Source organism: Triturus cristatus, chromosome 5_1 (genome assembly GCF_964204655.1).
Source record: "Triturus cristatus chromosome 5_1, aTriCri1.1, whole genome shotgun sequence".
NCBI lineage: Eukaryota > Metazoa > Chordata > Amphibia > Caudata > Salamandridae > Triturus > Triturus cristatus.
In genome coordinates this window covers 359,833,110-359,848,523 of record NC_140587.1, presented here as the reverse complement: position 1 = coordinate 359,848,523, position 15,414 = coordinate 359,833,110, and positions in this window count along the sequence as shown.

Genomic DNA, 15,414 nt, shown 5'->3' with positions numbered 1-15,414 from the left:
TTGCTTAATGGTGCAAGGGTGTTTGTGTTAGTGCTATGCAGAGGTTTAGGTCACAAAGCAGGCAGGGTGCAGCATTCTGTAATAAAAGGTCAAATTAAACACTTATCTACCCACCCTCTTTCACACAGGGTGCTACAGTAAGGAGAATACCTTTGTTGACCTGTGTGTAAAATCAAATAGTGAGTCTAAAGTATGGAAATGGTTCTATACATAACGTACATCTGAGGAAGACTTACAGTTGTCCAGAGACCGTGACAATGCAAAATATACCTACAAAGTACTCAGGACAAATTGTGCATCATGTAGTCACCCAAAACAATAATATCCAACTAGACAAAATAAATAATTAGGAAAAAGTATTGTCTAAAACCACTAACAAGCCCTAACTATCCTACACTAGCTATCCTTAACACTAGCCTATACCACCTTATCTAAAATGTAAACTATCTTAACCACTATTGCACATCATAAGCTAAAATGCAACCCCCACACCTCCTCAATGCACTTAGCTCAGTACAGGGCCGGACTGGGAACCAAAACCGGCCTTGGCAAAGTACTCGGACGCCCCCCCCCCCGCTTGTTACAGGGCCGATTTTGAAATCGTCCCGTTTGTGGCTGCAAAATCAGTCTGTGTAATGTGCAAACCCTATTTTGTGATGTGGTAACCTATTACCAACTGACAAAATAGTGTTTTTGACTCACTGTTAGGAAGGCACGTACCAGGGGCATCCCTTCCTATTAACGAGTCGCACTTCTATGAACGGAAACAGAAAACTCACAGTTAACCACTTATTTCAAAAAGGTGGTAACCCACTTTCAAATGGGAAGGGGTCCCCAGGGGACCCCTTCTCCTTTGTAACTGGCAGCGAAAATATTTTTTAAGAGCAGGTAGTGGTCCCACAGACAGAGAAACATTTCATTTTTCTTTTTTAAATGCATCCCGTTTTCCTTTAAGGACAATAGGCTGCTTTTAAAAAAAAAACAGCTTTGTTTAAAAAAGCAGCTTTGTTTAAAAAAGCAGTCACAGAAATGGTGGTCTGCTGACCCCAGCAGGTTACCATCCCTGTGAGTGTTGACCGTTCCTATTGGGGTCGCAAATTGCAACCTGCCTCATGAAAAGAATGAGGCAGGTCGTTTGCGTCCCCACTGGGAATTGCAAACAGTGTCTGAGACACTGTTGTAAATTCCATTTTGCGAGTCACAATTTGCAAGTCGCAAAATGACACAATTTGCAACTCGCTAAATGGAAATGTCTTTCATCTGACTCTTTGTTAATAAACACAAAACATTAACCCTCCCATCCACTTAAAAGGCTACCATAATAAAATCTCACTAAAACACTACTACCTAAAAACCTTATTATTTAGAGCTTATCTAAACTATACCTACACCTTTATCTACACCTACACTTATGCTAAATTCTAACTATAACTACGCCTACTAAAAAAGAAATTTTCAACTGTGAAAAAACAGAGGAGGATATGTTCCGAGGGAGAGTCACATCTGTGTGGCAATCCCCTCCAGTGCCTCCTGGCATAAATAATAAATATTCTTAATTTTAATACACTTATATATATTTTGTCCATATTGTTATTTAGATAATATGCATTTTCTGTCCTGAAGAAGATGACAAAATAGTTAACTTTCACCAAAACGCCGCGTCGGCAGTTGTTTTTATGAATCTTTAACCCATTTGCAAGGAAATGAGAGGCAGGGGTAAAGGATTCTGCCCTTAAACTGATTAAATCCTCTTTGAGCAATAGGCTTCAGTACATTCAGCTCGGAACATCCTTATTGGAGTACTTCAAGCTTCCCTGTGGGGTACCTCAGGGCTCTTCACTGAGCCTCACATTATTCAACATATAGGTGACCCCCTTGGCTGATATAATAATCAGTTTGGCTTCTCCGTGATATCCTACGCGGACGATACTCAGTTAGTGGTGTCCATCTCTAGTAATTTGGAGGAAACAGCTGACCGTGTGTACCGTGTGAATCAGTGGATGAGCTCGAACTACCTAAACCCGGACACAGGGAAAAAACTGAGGTACCCCTGCTGGATTCCGAACCTCCTTTTGGTCGCATAGTTGGTGGCCAGCTGGTCTGGGTGATTTCCCAGGACCAGTCAAGAAGGTGAAGAATCTGGGCATCATCTTTGATGACAACCTGACTTTTCAACATCAGATTAACAAGTTTCATCTACAGTCTTCCTTATTCTAAAGACAATTAGAAAAGTTTTCTTCCTTAATTCCACCAAAGTCTGTAAAAACACTGGTGACAGTTCAAGCCCTGGCCAGACTTGATTATGGTAATGCTCTTTATATGGGCTTGTAAACACAGCATCTGCTTAAGCTGCAACGTCTGCAGAATGCAGCCACCAGAATGCTGCCGGACATTCCGAAATTCCAGTCAAACTCCCATAAACTGAGAAAGCTACACTGGCTCCCAGTGGAAAAAAGGATATAATTTAAATCCTTATGCCTAGCTTTCAAGGCATTGCATGGGAATGGTCCTCAGTACCTAAAACAACACTTTATCTGGTACTCTCCTACCAGAAATCTAAGATCAGTGCAGAGCAAACTCCTACAAACCCCCAGATGCAACAAGGCGCGTAGGGGTGGAAGAAGCTTTCTTCGGGGGACAGTGAAATCGTGGAACTCACTTCTGACCGATGTAACGAATAGCCCAATTTTGCTTTTCTTCAGAAAGGCACTAAAATCTTGGCTGTTCACTAACAAATTTTTTTTTCCATTCTCTCTTCCGGCACCTCACCTCGCAGCACCTAGGGCAATCGTGCGCTCTACAAATTTCCAAATCAAATCAAATTAATGATATGTATAAAAAGGATAAAACACAGGCCTATGACTATTTTATTTATTTAAGAGTTTTATATAGCGCTAGGCAGGCCCAAAGGTATTGGAGCGCTTTACAGCATTATAAATCGTAAGAAACGTTGATATAGTAGCATGCACAGTGGCTCTTTATGCATCGTATAATATTCCTGTACACAGCACGAAGTCACTAGTGAGATATGTTAACACAGTTTTATGTACAATGTCTCAAGGAGTTTCCGGTGATGTCGTCGTAGAAAGCACCGTGTCTCATGACGAGATTTGATCAGGGATGTCAATGCACACATGCATATTCCATGTTACCCTATGGTAATATACCAGCATTACTGATCCAGACAAGAATACAGTTGGGCACTCAGAGCAGGGCGGCACAACTCTTACCATGCAGAAGATATTTCCAACCCAACACCACCATTGCACATATTTATGTATGTCAACAACCATTTGTGATTGCATTATGACATATATTTATGTTTTTGGAACTCAAAAGAGGTCCACATAAAAACAAGATTTAGCAGCTGTGGCCCAGAGAAAAACATCCTGGGACTGGTTTTGGGATCATCAGCCAGGCTATCTGCATTTTTCGCACTAATAGCCCAATTTTGCTTTTCTTCAGAAAGGCACTAAAATCTTGGCTGTTCACTAACACATTTTTTTTTCCATTCTCTCTTCCGGCACCTCACCTCGCAGCACCTAGGGCAATCGTGCGCTCTACAAATTTCCAAATCAAATCAAATTAATGATATGTTTAAAAAGGATAAAACTTTTGTATTGATGGAATTATGTTGACATGATTCTGTTAATCACTGTATTGCACTTTGTCTATATTTGAGCAATATCATTAAAAAAATGAAATAAGATTTTAATAAAATCAAGATATATTTGAATATATGATTTTTATAAAATCAAGATATATTTGAATATATGTTTTATATTGAATTTGTGAGTGTATTGATTATCATTGCTTCACAATGCAAAAATCTGGAAGTTTACCTTTTTACTTTTATGTTGAGTCTATTTGGGAGAAGATTTTTTTTTACATCACATAATCCTCATATACGGTTTGCCTGTAAATATTCATTCTTAGACTAGACTTGTCTCCTGCTCAAATGAAAAGGGAATACTTGCTTTGTGTCATACTGTTGACATGTCCAGACTTCAGATGAATAACTCACACCCCTGTGCAAACACATTGAGATGATAATTGTACCTTTACATGGGTTGAGTTCATGATCCTAAAAAACATAATTGCCACATTACCAGCATCTATCAATTGTGCAATGATTGCAATGTAATATCTACCCTGGTGGCACTGTCATCAATGTCTATTCACAAGTCCGACACACAGGTACAGGAACAGGTATGAGTTCCCCATATTTCAAGTGTGGATCGGTAGGTATATTTACCCACACCTATATTGACACTACATTCACATTAACATGCCTCCTCATCAATTCAAAATGAATCTGTTGACACATGCTGTTGTGTTTGCACATTCAATGTTATTTCTTAACAGGTGATGAATACCTCCCCATGCACATCACACTGTTTCAACTATCATGGATCACACACAGATGTCACAGAGCTATAACCATGTATTCATTACACTTACTTTCCGCATCAGTATCGCGGAAGCTGTCAACCTCTCCACAGGTAAAAGGGCTATGTCCACCTGCAACACATTCCTTTTAATTTTGCATTTTAAATAGTACATCTACACAAAGTTCATATTCAATCACATCCCAGTGTAACAGCACATTTCACCCCCCTTACACATATATGTATACATTGTCAAATCATGGAATGCAGCCAGTCACCTTGCAGGTTTGACTTGGCTGGAGGTGAATGGTCAGCGATGTCTCGCATTACATGTCAGAATCATGCTCCAGACATGATGTTGTAAGAAATGCTGCCCAGCATCATCACAGCTCTCTTGCTCCATGATACAATGGTGCAACCATTGCACTAGGCAGACACAAGTGTTTCTGCGCTAGGAAAGGACATTAATACAGCATGAAAATTAAAGACCAAGGATTCCTTCCCTTTCACTTTGGTGCAGCACAGCAAGGTGACTTGCTATGCTGGGTGTAATAATATTATTTGTGACACTTGGTACATACATACTAGCCTTGTCATACAGACATACAACGCAATTTATCATTTTTGCCAGGTGTGCTGCTTTATGTGAACATTTGATACATCTGCCACTTGATGTCACTCTTTCCTGTCTTGCATGTCACAAGGCATACACACATTGCAGCTACATTTTGTGGTTAAAATTCAGCTTTACTAATATATCAACATTACTACATGCTGATGGTACAGTAATGCATACGTATGGGGCCTCCAACCTCCAAACCCATCAGGTCCCCCACATCCACCTCATGGGATATAACATTCACCTAACAACCTAATGATGTTTCATCTGAGAAACAGTCCGGTCTTCGTTAAACACCTGGGTCATGTGCCACTGCACCCTTTTCCATTGGTACATACAATTCTTTCAGGGCAACCTTGGCTAACCCTTTCCTCAGCAACCATCATCTGCAGCAGGCAGTGCATTACCATCCAGATCTCCCTCGGAATAGTTCTTTCCTCTACACTTCCAAGACATTGCCCAATCCCTCCTTACAAACCTAAATGAAAAAATAACACCCCTTAAGCCCCAAACTATGCTTAAATAACTATTACCCTATGCTATGCGGCGTTTCTGACCCGCGCACCGGAGGCAATGCACTGGTTCAGGAGAAGATGCATGGCTTCTGCTGGAGCAAACATCTTAGGCCCACTTATATGAGTCAAGGACTGGGATGTCACCACTTGGCAGGGCAGAATGACAGATGGAAGAGTCCAGGTGCTGAAGCAGGGTGGTTGGAAGTATTTTATGTCCCTGAGACTTCATAACAGGTGGCCAGACAGATTGCCCTTGGAGTCTCTCTGGGTTCAAGGGATGCATGTGCAGTCCTTATCACCCAGCCAGGGGAATAGCAGACAGCAGGACAGCACAGCAAGGCAGGCCTCCGAAGCTTATTGCTGATTGCTCCCACATCAAGATTCATAGGAGTTACCAGGGTGCACACCTGGATGTCAGTCACAGTGATATGTGCATTAAACGGTTGATCCTGGGCCCTCTGCACCACTCTGTTAAGCCCAATCTCTCTCTTCCAGAGATGTGTCCAGGCTCCTTCCTTGTGATGTATCACTGATTCAACACACACTTAGGGAAGCACAGAGATAGACTGTCTCTCCCATACTCCAGTGTATGTTCCAACCAGCTTGTAGCTTTGCTGGACTATCAAACTTGGTCTGGTGGGATTCCTTTACTTGTCATGTTTTTTCCAGGTGGCCATGACATTACCCACAAAGGAGCCCAAGGTCCCCCATGTTTAACAGCAGTGTAAGCACTTCGGCACTCAGTGTACACTACCAGCACATTTAGTGACCAGTACTATAAGCCGCATGAATTATGCTTCCATTAGCATACTGAAATGCAGCACACAAACACTGACTGTTCAGTACTATAGTACCTTTGTACTGAACTAGACTGTGTCACTTTGAAAACACACTACCAGCAGACACACTTTAACCATGTGCACACTGTTCCACAGTTGACTTATGTGTAATGTATGTCTTGCACGGATACATGCATTCAGCACATGATTTTGCCACGCACACACTTCCAGATCAACCTGATGTTGGGAAGTGGTGAGTTGAACAAACAGCATCAGAACTTTAAAAGAGACGAGTGAGTCAGTAGGCTTCACTCCAGTGACCCAGTATTGAATGGTCATGATCACTACTATTGATCACTGCACGATGTGCTGCCACCCCATGCTTGTTCTGTTTTACTTCTGGGGAAAGCAATGACATACCACAACTATGAGGGTAGATCCTTGTGTGGCCCTCCGGTCCAACAAGACCACATTCCAAGACACAGGCCTATGTCTATTTTATTTATTTAAGAGTTTTATATAGCGCTAGGCAGGCCCGAAGGTATTGGAGCGCTTTACAGCATTATAAATCGTAAGAAACGTTGATATAGTAGCATGCACAGTGGCTCTTTATGCATCGTATAATATTCCTGTACACAGCACGAAGTCACTAGTGAGATATGTTAACACAGTTTTATGTACAATGTCTCAAGGAGTTTCCGGTGATGTCGTCGTAGAAAGCACCGTGTCTCCTGACGAGATTTGATCAGGGATGTCATTGCACACATGCATATTCCATGTTACCCTATGGTAATATACCAGCATTACTGATCCAGACAAGAATACAGTTGGGCACTCAGAGCAGGGCGGCACAACTCTTACCATGCAGAAGATATTTCCAACCCAACACCACCATTGCACATATTTATGTATGTCAACAACCATTTGTGATTGCATTATGACATATATTTATGTTTTTGGAACTCAAAAGAGGTCCACATAAAAACAAGATTTAGCAGCTGTGGCCCAGAGAAAAACATCCTGGGACTGGTTTTGGGATCATCAGCCAGGCTATCTGCATTTTTTGCACTAATAGCCCAATTTTGCTTTTCTTCAGAAAGGCACTAAAATCTTGGCTGTTCACTAACAAATTTTTTTTTCCATTCTCTCTTCCGGCACCTCACCTCGCAGCACCTAGGGCAATCGTGCGCTCTACAAATTTCCAAATCAAATCAAATTAATGATATGTATAAAAAGGATAAAACTTTTGTATTGATGGAATTATGTTGACAGGATTCTGTTAATCACTGTATTGCACTTTGTCTATATTTGAGCAATATCATTAAAAAAATGAAATAAGATTTTAATAAAATCAAGATATATTTGAATATATGATTTTTATAAAATCAAGATATATTTTAATATATGTTTTATATTGAATTTGTGAGTGTATTGATTATCATTGCTTCACAACGCAAAAATCTAGAAGTTTACCTTTTTACTTTTATGTTGAGTCTATTTGGGAGAAGGTTTTTTTTTTACATCACATAATCCTCATATCCGGTTTGCCTGTAATATTCATTCTTAGACTAGACTTGTCTCCTGCTCAAATGAAAAGGGAATACTTGCTTTGTGTCATACTGTTGACATGTCCAGACTTCAGATGAATAACTCACACCCCTGTGCAAACACATTGAGATGATAATTGTACCTTTACATGGGTTGAGTTCATGATCCTAAAAAACATAATTGCCACATTACCAGCATCTATCAATTGTGCAATGATTGCAATGTAATATCTACCCTGGTGGCACTGTCATCAATGGCTATTCACAAGTCCGGCACACAGGTACAGGAACAGGTATGAGTTCCCCATATTTCAAGTGTGGATCGGTAGTTATATTTACCCACACCTATATTGACACTACATTCACATTAACATGCCTCCTCATCAATTCAAAATGAATCTGTTGACACATGCTGTTGTGTTTGCACATTCAATGTTATTTCTTAACAGGTGATGAATACCTCCCCATGCACATCACACTGTTTCAACTATCATGGATCAGACACAGATGTCACAGAGCTATAACCATGTATTCATTACACTTACTTTCCGCATCAGTATCGCGGAAGCTGTCAACTTCTCCACAGGTAAAAGGGCTATGTCCACCTGCAACACATTCCTTTTAATTTTGCATTTTAAATAGTACATCTACACAAAGTTCATATTCAATCACATCCCAGTGTAACAGCACATTTCACCCCCTTACACATATATGTATACATTGTCAAATCATGGAATGCAGCCAGTCACCTTGCAGGTTTGACTTGGCTGGAGGTGAATGGTCAGCGATGTCTCGCATTACATGTCAGAATCATGCTCCAGACATGATGTTGTAAGAAATGCTGCCCAGCATCATCACAGGCTCTCTTGCTCCATGATACAATGGTGCAACCATTGCACTAGGCAGACACAAGTGTTTCTGCGCTATGAAAGGACATTAATACAGCATGAAAATTAAAGACCAAGGATTCCTTCCCTTTCACTTTGGTGCAGCACAGCAAGGTGACTTGCTATGCTGGGTGTAATAATATTATTTGTGACACTTGGTACATACATACTAGCCTTGTCACACAGACATACAACGCAACTCATCATTTTTGCCAGGTGTGCTGCTTTATGTGAACATTTGATACATCTGCCACTTGGTGTCACTCTTTCCTGTCTTGCATGTCACAAGGCATACACACATTGCAGCTACATTTTGTGGTTAAAATTCAGCTTTACTAATATATCAACATTACTACATGCTGATGGTACAGTAATGCATACGTATGGGGCCTCCAACCTCCAAACCCATCAGGTCCCCCACATCCACCTCATGGGATATAACAATCACCTAACAACCTAATGATGTTTCATCTGAGAAACAGTCCGGTCTTCGTTAAACACCTGGGTCATGTGTCACTGCACCCTTTTCCATTGGTTCATACAATTCTTTCGGGGCAACCTTGGCTAACCCTTTCCTCAGCAACCACCATCTGCAGCAGGCAGTGCATTACCATCCAGATCTCCCTCGGAATAGTTCTTTCCTCTACACTTCCAAGACATTGCCCAATCCCTCCTTACAAACCTAAATGAACAAATAACACCCCTTAAGCCCCAAACTATGCTTAAATAACTATTACCCTATGCTATGCGGCGTTTCTGACCCGCGCACCGGAGGCAATGCACTGGTTCAGGAGAAGATGCATGGCTTCTGCTGGAGCAAACATCTTAGGCCCACTTATATGAGTCAAGGACTGGGATGTCACCACTTGGTGGGGCAGAATGACAGATGGAAGAGTCCAGGTGCTGAAGCAGGGTGGTTGGAAGTATTTTATGTCCCTGAGACTTCATAACAGGTGGCCAGACAGATTGCCCTTGGAGTCACTCTGGGTTCAAGGGATGCATGTGCAGTCCTTATCACCCAGCCAGGGGAACAGCAGACAGCAGGACAGCACAGCAAGGCAGGCCTCCGAAGCATATTGCTGATTGCTCCCACATCAAGATTCATAGGAGTTACCAGGGTGCACACCTGGATGTCAGTCACAGTGATATGTGCATTAAACGGTTGATCCTGGACCCTCTGCACCACTCTGTTAAGCCCAATCTCTCTCTTCCAGAGATGTGTCCAGGCCCCTTCCTTGTGATGTATCACTGATTCAACACACACTTAGGGAAGCACAGAGATAGACTGTCTCTCCCATACTCCAGTGTATGTTCCAACCAGCTTGTAGCTTTGCTGGACTATCAAACTTGGTCTGGTGGGATTCCTTTACTTGTCTTGTTTTTTCCAGGTGGCCATGACATTACCCACAAAGGAGCCCAAGGTCCCCCATGTTTAACAGCAGTGTAAGCACTTCGGCACTCAGTGTACACTACCAGCACATTTAGTGACCAGTACTATAAGCCGCATGAATTATGCTTCCATTAGCATACTGAAATGCAGCACACAAACACTGACTGTTCAGTACTATAGTACCTTTGTACTGAACTAGACTGTGTCACTTTGAAAACACACTACCAGCAGACACACTTGAACCATGTGCACACTGTTCCACATTTGACTTATGTGTAGTGTATGTCTTGCACGGATACATGCATTCAGCACATGATTTTGCCACGCACACACTTCCAGATCAACCTGATGTTGGGCAGTGGTGAGTTGAACAAACAGCATCAGAACTTTAAAAGAGACGAGTGAGTCAGTAGGCTTCACTCCAGTGACCCAGTATTGAATGGTCATGATCAGTACTATTGATCACTGCACAATGTGCTGCCACCCCATGCTTGTTCTGTTTTACTTCTGGGGAAAGCAATGACATACCACAACTATGAGGGTAGATCCTTGTGTGGCCCTCCGGTCCAACAAGACCACATTCCAAGACATAGGCCTATGTCTATTTTATTTATTTAAGAGTTTTATATAGCGCTAGGCAGGCCCGAAGGTATTGGAGCGCTTTACAGCATTATAAATCGTAAGAAACGTTGATATAGTAGCATGCACAGTGGCTCTTTATGCATCGTATAATATTCCTGTACACAGCACGAAGTCACTAGTGAGATATGTTAACACAGTTTTATGTACAATGTCTCAAGGAGTTTCCGGTGATGTCGTCGTAGAAAGCACCGTGTCTCCTGACGAGATTTGATCAGGGATGTCATTGCACACATGCATATTCCATGTTACCCTATGGTAATATACCTGCATTACTGATCCAGACAAGAATATAGTTGGGCACTCAGAGCAGGGCGGCACAACTCTTACCATGCAGAAGATATTTCCAACCCAACACCACCATTGCACATATTTATGTATGTCAACAACCATTTGTGATTGCATTATGACATATATTTATGTTTTTGGAACTCAAAAGAGGTCCACATAAAAACAAGATTTAGCAGCTGTGGCCCAGAGAAAAACATCCTGGGACTGGTTTTGGGATCATCAGCCAGGCTATCTGCATTTTTCGCACTAAGCCGGAAGGGTATACCCGGATGTGGGTTCTGTGCTCACTATGCCGCCGGATTCAAGCAAGCCTGACTAATGGGGGGTGATACCCTAAAACCGGTCCCAGTATGCTTGTTTCTGGTCCAGAGAGGACCTGGCTTGGCAGTTCGGGCTGGACTGTTCCAATGGGGAGCATTGTCAAGACTGATTTGTATATGGCTGAGTCTAAACTGGAATTGCATGGTAAGCAAAAATAGCGATGGATTAATCCCAGATCTGTGACTGAGTGTGAATGTTTGGATTCGTTCAGTATTCCGTCCATCATCTCTTCTTTATGCAATACTACTTCAGTAGTTTAGTATGTTTTGGTTTTGGACTTTGAGCCTCTTTGGAAAATGGGAATTATATCAAGTGTGGGAAAATGAAGAACTCATATCAAGTTATGTTAAAACAACTTCTAAAGTGCACAAATACAAATAGGTGTCTCGCCGCTGACTGCTCCAGAAGGAAGGGCAATGTCCTAGATGTAAAAAGCCTACTTATTGAAGAGCCAATTGTTTCCTAAATGACTTTAAAATAGGACTAGCTCTGATGCCGAAGAGAGTTCCATAGCTTAGCAGTTACAACCACAAAGCTTCTGTCGCCCCAGTTAGTTCTGTAAGTTCTTGGGACGACAAGCAGGTTAGCACCTGACGAACACAAGGGTCTGCTGGGAGTATAGATCTGCAGTAACTTCTTCAGAAATTCTGGCCCTATATTGTGGATCACCTTATAGGCAATACACAATGCTTTGAATTTTGTTCTGCTTATTATATGTTATGTTATGTTAATTTTAGTTTATAGAGTGCTCAATACCTGAAAGTCTCTAACCGCTATGAGCAGATCTACGGGAGTTCCAGGAGGGGCTGTATCGCAAGAAGGGGGATTATGCCCAGGCTTTAGTGAATAAGAGGGTCTTTAGATTCTTCCTGAAAGGCAGGAGGCAGCTTTCAGAACGAAGCTGACCTGGCAGCCTATTCCAGAGTTGCGGTATAAGGGTGGAGAAGGCTCGACCACCTTTAGAGGAGTAGTGAAATTTTGGGCATTTTAGAAGGCGTTCCGTGGAGGACCTTAGTGTGCGACAGGGGTATATTTCTCCAGGCGTTCCTTGATGTACTTGGGCGCTTGCCCAAACAAGACCTTATGTGTAATGCAGAGGCCTTTAAATTTGACCCTCTCCTTGATGGGTAACCAATGCAATTGTTGCCTTAGGGGAGAGGCCCAAGTATGCCTGGGTTGTTTGAAGATCAGCCTGGCTGCATCATTCATTACCACCTGGAGCCTGTGCAGCAATGAGTCTGGTAGTCCGATATAGAGCGAATTCCTGTAATCAAGCCGGGCCAGGATCAAGGCGGGCACTACTGTCCTCATTGTTGAAAAGGAGAGGATGGGGGAGAGTCTCCTCAGCTGCCTGAGTAGGGTCACACAGGTTCCGAAAACAGTGGTGATTTGGTTTGTCAGGGAAAGTTTGGCATCTATCTTGATTGCCAGACTTTAACCACCAAAGCTGGTATAGGGATGACACCCAGCTCGTCTGGCCAGAAATGGGAGTTCCAGGGATTGCTGTGATTAGTGACAGCCAGCACCTCCGTTTTGTCTGGGTTAATCTTGAGTGACCTAGTGGTCATCCAACTGACCACAAATCTCAAAATATCTTTTACCCGGGCGTGGGCTTGAGGGCTGCTATCTATTTGGATATCGTCCACATAGTTGAAACCTGGCAATTCATCAAGGCAAGCTTCTTAATCAGGGGTCTGAGTTAAATGTTAAACAGGAGGGGGGATAGTTCCGACCCCTGTGGAACACCGCAGGGGATCGACCCCCTCTCTGACACCCAGTCCCCCATCTGGATTTTTTGAGTGCGGTCTGTCAGAAATGACTTGATCTATTGGAGGATAGACCCTCCAATGCCGATGTCTTTTAATCTGTCCAAAAGTTGTGAGTGGTTGACCGTGTCGAACGCTGCCGACTAGGAGGACTAGGACACATGGTTTTTTATTATCTGCTTTAATCCTAATTTCATCCAATACGGATAACATCACCAGCTCCGTACTGTGGTGGACCCTGAATCCAGCCTGTCTATCCCCAAGCAGATGATGGATCTCCATGAAACTGGAGAGAGTTTGGAGGACATGTTGCTCCATAATTTTTGCCAGGAAAGGAAGCTGAGATATGGGGCTGAAATTCTTCATGTTAGAGACGTCAGTTCCTGTCTTTTTAAGAAGGGGACTTACTCTAGCTTCTTTGAACTGTGTGGGAACTTTCCCTGTTTCCAGCGAGAGGTTCATCAAGGTGAGGATTTCTTCCTTGATCGCTGGGAGAGCGAGTTTAAAAATCCTCGGTGGACACGGATCTGCAGGTGAGCCTGATTTAATTGTTGTTGCGATGCATCGCAAGGTCTCAAGATCGAGGGGCTGAAAGGAGGAAATCAGCTCAGTCCTATTTTCCTGTGTCTCCACCTCCACATTGAGGGGAAGCTTAAAGGGGGAATTTTTATTGTCAGCCAGGATATCTTGGACTTTATCCGAAAAGAAGGATAGGAATGTACTACATGTTTCCTGGATAGACGGCGCAACCGGTACCAGTTTTTGGCTCAATTCCTTAAGATTTTTGAATGGTTCTTTTTGTTTGTTGGTTGCCATCAGGATCCTGTTCTCGTAGTATTCGGAATTCCTACTAAGCAAAGTTTTTGTGTAGGTGGCGAGTTTTTCCCTGTATTCTATGCGAGCCTGTGGCTCATAGGCTTTTCGTCCTCGTCTTTCATAGTGGCGAAGCATGCATTTCAGAGCTCGGAGCTCCTCCGTGAACCAGGGTGCGTCAACCAATGAAGTTGTCTACCCACCTTGGAGACAGACTTAAATTTAGGTGTGTTAGAAAGCATGCTGGCGGCTGCATTCTGTACCAGCTGTAACTTATTTAAAACAATTTTCTGTGCGTTAATCAATAAATGGTTGCAATCATCAACTTTGGACATCACCAAAGCGGATATTATCTTTCTCCTGGCATCAGCTGGGATAAAAGGGTACAGTTTCTTCACCATTCTAAGAGCATAAAAGCATGAGGAGACCACCGAGTTGACATGATATTTAAAAGTTCTAGGATGACACTCAGATTCTTGGCTTTAGTAACCGGGATAGGCGGCGGTCCCAGTTTATCTGGCCACCATTAGGCCAGGGCGAAAATTTCATTCCGTTTGCGGAAATTGCGATAATTTGACATTTTCGCTTGGCGATGATTTGTTTCCTGCTCGCGCTGTAAAATAATACATTCTCGCGCGCACGCGATCGCCTTACCTGAATTCCTGCGTTCGCCGACAAGTTTTCTTGATCCGGTCACGTTCTCCATGAGATGTTGTATTGTTTTTAGCCATTTGCGCTGTCTCGCGACAGTTCGCGCCCGCAGTGACGTCATGCGTCGCGCGATCACGTCTTTCTTCTCACGATCATGCACCGCGAGACAACTCAAAAAAAGATGGCCGCGCCCGCAAGCAACCACATGGGTAAGTTGGCGACCCGCAACCATGCAGAAAATCTCGCGAACATGCCGGAAAAAAACTTCCGCATCTTCGCGATATTTCCGCTTGTTTGCGATAATTTTAAACATTTTCGCGATAATTTGCGAAAGTTAATTTCGCAAATTCTGCCCATCCCTAGCCACCATCCAGGAGACCAGGCTGGGGCTAACTTTCCAAAGACAATTGCCTCAGTCTGTAGCCCTGTCAAGTAGCCCTGGAAAGGTGTTACACGTGTGTTGTTTCTTGTTTCCCACATATGCATGAATGCAATCTTTGCAAATGACATTTTGACATCTAAACATGAGGCTATGCTTTTGGCCGCGATAGATGTCTCCCATGTGATCCATCATTCACTGACTGCCACATTTAACACACCTGGATGCAACAGAAACAACAAAACAGATCTCTGTGCTGCACTGCACTGCTTAAGTGAGGGAGGACAGGAATGTCCCATATCTATGTAGATATGGGGAAATCCTGGCCTCTCCCTTTCATGCAGTGCACTCCATCACATTGGTCTGCTGCGTTGATTTGTTCTTAGTTTCATATATGGGCCTATGTGTATGTGTAACAGCTAGGAAATC